Source organism: Pan troglodytes, chromosome X (genome assembly GCF_028858775.2).
Source record: "Pan troglodytes isolate AG18354 chromosome X, NHGRI_mPanTro3-v2.0_pri, whole genome shotgun sequence".
Lineage (NCBI taxonomy): Eukaryota > Metazoa > Chordata > Mammalia > Primates > Hominidae > Pan > Pan troglodytes.
The window spans coordinates 87940691-87946981 of NC_072421.2; positions in this window are offsets into that span (position 1 = coordinate 87940691).

Genomic DNA, 6291 nt, shown 5'->3' on the forward strand with positions numbered 1-6291 from the left:
ATAAATTCAACAGAAAAACACCCCCAACTCCATTGCAAGCTAGCTCACATAGTCTGAGAAAAACAATGCTAAACAACATATATGTTATTTTGTTTTGTTTGCTTATATCTTCTGAGATAGAAAAAATCCAAATCTGTTGTTCTCCTTGTCTCGAAGCTGACCCTTTCCAGCAGATGATATCACCTCTAAGGTAACTAAGAACAATGATTTCTTATGGAAGTAAATCAAGACTGTTCCTATCAAAATTAAAAAATAAAATGTTGAATATTAGAGAGAAATGCAGCAATAATATATGGAGTTTAGTAATATGATGGACAGCTCTGTAATCATATTAGTTTCAAAATATTTAATATAGTCTTTTCCAAATATGATATAAGCAGATGGATAGACTAGCTGTGTACTTTCATTGCCTCTGCTTTACTGATGCAGAACTCTTAAAACAAGCTTCCAAATATTGTTGGTTCTTTGCTTATTGAGTGTGAAATTGAAAGCAAAGCAAACCAAATGCTGTGACGTATATCCATTTTCCATCCTCCTTGGTCTTGCAAATCAATTATTATTCAAAATTACCCTTTATAATCAAAATTCTTTGTATAACAACTAATATGCCATTATCTTAAACTAATATGATCACATTCTTTTTTTCTTTTGTTTTTGGTAGAGATGGGAGTCTCACTGTTTTGCCCAAGCTGGTCTTGAACTCCTGGCCTCAAGTGTTCCTCCCGCCTCAGACTCGCAAAGTGCTGGGATTACAGGCAGAAGTCACTGCTCCAGGCCACATTATTTTTATGATTATTATGATTAATACTTTTAAATAGTTGTACTTTGGGTTCTTGGGAACCCAGAGAAATAACATTCTTCACAAAGTTCGTTCAAAGGATTTTTTTAAGCTTAGTGCTACCGTTCTAAATGACTTTTTAAAAGAAAAGCATTGAGTATTTTAAGAAACATATAAATTGAATTTTGTGATTATCTGAATTGGTGTTTTAGTTAGCAATGTAATGAGAGTAAAAATAACTAAACATTAAACTTTCTAATAGATTTCAGTTCAATACTAATACTACAGGGTTGATGCTTGCATTTCTTAGAAAGAGCAGGAAAATAAATATATATATACATTTAATTATAAACAGAAGGCAGAGTTAGTTTACAACATTTAAAAAAAAATCTAGATTGCATACTTTAATTTTCACCATGCAAAAAGTTGGAACTTGTAACTTCCAATGAGTCAATCTTTGGCTATTTTTCACAATCCACAAGTCCATGGTTTTTCTATAAAATAAGCACTAGTAATAAAAATCACAGGACACTATTTAATATGTTTGGTTGTATTATAATATTGAGAATAATTGGAGGATAAAATACTTTCTTTTAAAACATAACCTTTTCAGTGTCTGTTTCAAAAATATAGAATAAATTTAATTTTTAAAATTCTCTAAGTTTTCTATGACATCTTGAAATCATTTGTGATACTGTGATGCCACAATACCAGAGTGCCCCAGACTAAAATAAAACAAAACAATCAAATATACAAACATAAAAATAAAACCAGCCAAGTACATATGGGTGAATATGGTATTTTTATAGCATTAATTTATGGGGTAGTTAGACATTTCTTTTATTTTTGCCATTCGTGGGGTGTGAGTGAATTATAGATGATATAAGAATGTTGGTATATTGATAATCATTGAATCTGGATGACGGTATGTGGAGGTTCATTATGCAATTCTGTCAACTTTTTCTACATTTGAAATTTTCCATAATGAAAGTTGAAAAAAAAAAACAGAAACAAAACAAACAAATGAAAAACACCATGAAGTGAAAAGACAAGCCACAAGGTAGATGAATGTTTTTGCAATAAGAATCACTAAAACAAGATTAGTATGCAAAGAAAGATTAGTATGTAGACTATTTAAAGAACTGCCATAAATCAACAAGAAAGAACAATCCAGTATATAAAAAAGTAGCTCATATTTAAGCAATCTCAGTAATCAAAGAAATTTATATTAAGACCGCAGTAAAATGTAATTTACCTGTAATTGGCAAACTACTAAGCAATCTGATAATATCAAGTCCTGGAGAGTATGGGGATCCAAAGGGATACACGTCCATGTCTATTGCAGTAATGTTCACAATGGCAAAATGATGTAAATAGCCCAAATGTCCAACAACCAGAAAAAACACGATTGAATTAATGTTTCCTCACAGAGTGGAATATTGCAAATCAGACCATAAAATATTACTGCACATAACACAGAAAAGTCTTAAAAGCATAATATTGAGGGCAAAAAAAAATAACATGGATCATTTACAGTGTGGCAAAGTTTTTATAGAACTTACCTAAATACTTAATTATTTAAGCCTCCATACGTTTGTGAGAAAACTGTAACAAAAACAGCAAAAGAGTAAAAACACAAGATTTAGTAGAATGGTTATCTCTAGTGGACTTATAGGTGATTGTTGTATTATTGTGTTAAAATTAACACGTATATTACACATTAGTTTTGTATCAAATAATATATTTAAAAACACAACAGCATAAACGAAAAGAAGAAAAATCATTAACCTCCTGCCCCTCTTCTCCACAGAGTTTCTGAGTAGAAATTTCTACCTGACGTGCCAAATATGGGGTTCTGCTATAAAATCAAAAGCACCTATCTTTTCAATTTATCACTTATTCACTCTAAAATGTAATGGTTTCCTATGTTCTAAGATGCTATTCCTAAATTTGCATTGGTGGACTGTGTAGAATAAACTATTGGCTCAATATGTACTGATAATGGGGTCCAGAAAGTGCATTTGTAACAAAGCATTGTAGGTGGTTTTGATGCTGAGTCAGATTGGCAAAAGTGGGAGCAGAACCCAGTTATACATGTACTGCCTTGGTTCCACTTTGGGCCTTTGATAAAATTGCTCTCCCCCTTTAGAGAGACAGGCCAATGTCAAGTGCACCCAAACTCACAATGCAAATATGTTAAGGAATCACTTCTACTTTTACTTATCCAAACTTTATATCTACTCCTCTTAATATGCGTCCAAGTTTTATAAGACTTGTTTTTCTTTCTTATAAAATGTGGGATTGCTAAAATATTTTTTTTTTCATTTTTCATAACTACAATCTAATAGAACCATGAAATGGGCACAAGGGTTTTACATACTCACTTCATAAAATGCAGTATGTCAAAATATATTCCTCAAACAAAAAACTTTAGTAAACTGCATACATTACACCTGTCAAATGCAAATAAAAAATGATGGCCTTTTTTCATCAGTTTTACAAAAGTTATTATAGGTTTGTTGTGGACAAAATACGAGTCCATCAGTTTTTTTAATTGTTTTATATATATATATATATATATAAAATAATTAAATGTTGTTTTATATATATAAAACAATAAAAAAACACATACATATGTGTGTATGTATATATATGTGTGTGTATGTATGTATGCATGTATGTGTGTGTATATATATATACACACACACACACACACATATATTTTGCTTTGGAAAAATGAACAAGATAGCCAGCCAGTTCGTCTACTATAATAGAGCAAAAGTCACAGAAGAATTATAGTGACATTTAAAATAAGTCTTTAAAAATTATTGTTCAGGCTGAACATGGTGGCTCACATCTGTAATCCCGGCACTTTGGAAGGCCAAGGCAGACAGATCACTTGAGGCCAGGAGTTCCAGATCAGTCTGGCCATCATGGTGACCCTACTAAAAATACAAAAATTACAGGCATGCTGGTGCATGCCTGTAATCCCAGCTACTTGGGAGGCTGATGCACTAGAATCGCTTGAGCCTGGGAGGCAGAGGTTGCAGTGAGCCGAGATCATGCCACTGCACTCCAGCCTGGGTGACAGAGTGAGACTCTGTCATTCATATATATATATATATATATATATATATATATATATATATATATATATATTTCAGTTACATGCTTGTTAACCAGGCATAGTGGCACATGCCTGTAGTCCCAGCTGCTTGGGTGGCTGAGGCAGGAGAATCACTTGAGGCCAGGAGTTTGAGGCTACAGTGAGATTTGATCCACCACTGCACTTCAGCCTGAGTAACAATGTGAGACCTTGCATCTGAAAAAAAAAATGCAGCTTGATCTTGTTGAGGGCTGGTGTGATTTTCTGAAAATGCTGAAGAATATAGCACAGTTGCCAGGGTATTCCATATTATTGAGTAAGTGAGAGGAATTTGTTTAACTTAGAATTTCTACTGATCTCATTAAATACATGTTTTTTTTAGTTTACCTGTAAGTAGTAGCATTTTGAGGGAAACAATATTTTATATTATCCCTGTTTGTTTCAGCTTCAGAGCAGATGTGACTCAAAATTCTATGCATACTTTTGACATATTCTGTATGACAACAACTCTGTCCTTGGCTAAACTGTAGACAGGCTCCTCCGAGCCTTCTTTCAAACTAGGCCCCTTCCTTTGGCCCTGTCTTTGACCTGCCTCTCCCAGTTTTAGCAAAAAATCTTGCTTAATTAGCAAGGATCTCTCCACCATTAATATCTGATCACCCTGGTTTGCTGACTTCTACAAAGGTCCTCTTGTTGGGTTAGCAAAAATCCCTCTAACCTCAATGTCTCCTCCTAGCAATTTTTCATCCACTGATTTTCTCACTCTGCTCTTTGGATGTACATCCCCAGCTATCTTTACTGTATTTGGCATTGAGTCTCATCTCTCTTCCCTATTGCAATTATCTTGACCCCTATTGCAATTATCTTGGCACCTATTGCAATAGTCTTGAATGATGTCTTCCTTACTATTTTAACAAGTGTGAGAATATTTTTTTTCTTTAACAGGGATTGCAATAACAAATTATAGGAATTCAGAAGGATACACACAGTTAACCAAAATTCAATTTAACCAACAAGTTTGTATTTCTTAAAAAAATAAGTTATTAAGTCTCTTGAGGATATATTGTCATGTAGTTCACAGACTCTTTCAAAATTCTGGAACCTGGAATATAAACCTGTGAGGGAGAAAGATGAGACATATTTGCCCTAGGGACATTAAACTGGGAATGAAACCATGGCTGAAAGGCCCTGGGTGTAGAAACTACATGCTAGTTTGGAGTGGTAGGGATCTTTCAAAGGATATGTAGAAATGGCAGCAAGGAAGAAAGACAAGTAAGAAAGAGAACTTTAAATTTAAGTCTTAAGATCTCAAGCTCCCTAGATTTTCATTTTTATAATAGGTTATGCTAAAATGTCTTTGCTAAAAATTAATGTCCTTAGAAAACTTTCTCTCTTTTCATGACAGTGATTCTTCAAGCATTAAGTTGATTAATACATATATATTAGTGAATTGTCTGAGTTCTTTAACAAAATAGAAGTTCCATTAGGGTACTTCTTAGTTTCCCTAGTTTACCACTGTATTTCCAGTGCCTAGAAACTTGCCCATCACATGGGAGACACTCAATAAATATTTCTTGAGTTAACGTGTTAAATAATGTTTAGATGTGTATAAGAGACAACTAGTCTTAAAGAGCATTCCTTTGAATTCATCTATAGATTTTTCATTTATATTATGTTGAACCGAAGAAATGTTCGTTAAGATTATATTGTTAACTTCTTTTGTATTAATGCATAATATAAATACAAAAACCTTGTCAAGTTAACGGTTTATACTTTTCCTGAGCTAATAGCATATATATAATGATTTCTGCTTCCTTGTTTATGATGTGATAATGGTTTATACTTTTCCTGAGCTAATAGCATATATATAATGATTTCTGCTTCCTTGTTTATGATGTGATGACAAGGGTAGCTGCGCCACTGTGGGCCACAGCAGCACCACATTCCAGGAAGCACTAGTCACGCATGCGAACTTACAAGTTTGGCAGGCAGGAGAATGCTGGGCCTTTGACTGAGAAATAATTCTGTTTTCTTCCTCCCCCAAACGTGCTCTTAGAGCTAGAGGTCCTATTAATTTCCTGAGGTTTTTTTTAACCTAAATCTTTATTGGGATATTAGAAACAAATAAAAAAAACTATACAAAAGTCAACTCAAGAGGGATTAAGAAAACCCCTGAAACTATTAAAACACTAGAAGAAATCCAGGGAAAACTCTTCCTGACATTGGTCTTGGCAAAAAATACAAGACCTCAGATGCACAAACAACAAAAACAAAAATAGACAAATGGGACTTCATCTTCAAATCTTCTACAAAACAAAAGAAATAATCAACAGAGAATAGACAACTTGCAAAATGGGAGTAAATATTTACAAACTATGAACCCAACAAGGGACTAATATCCAGAATT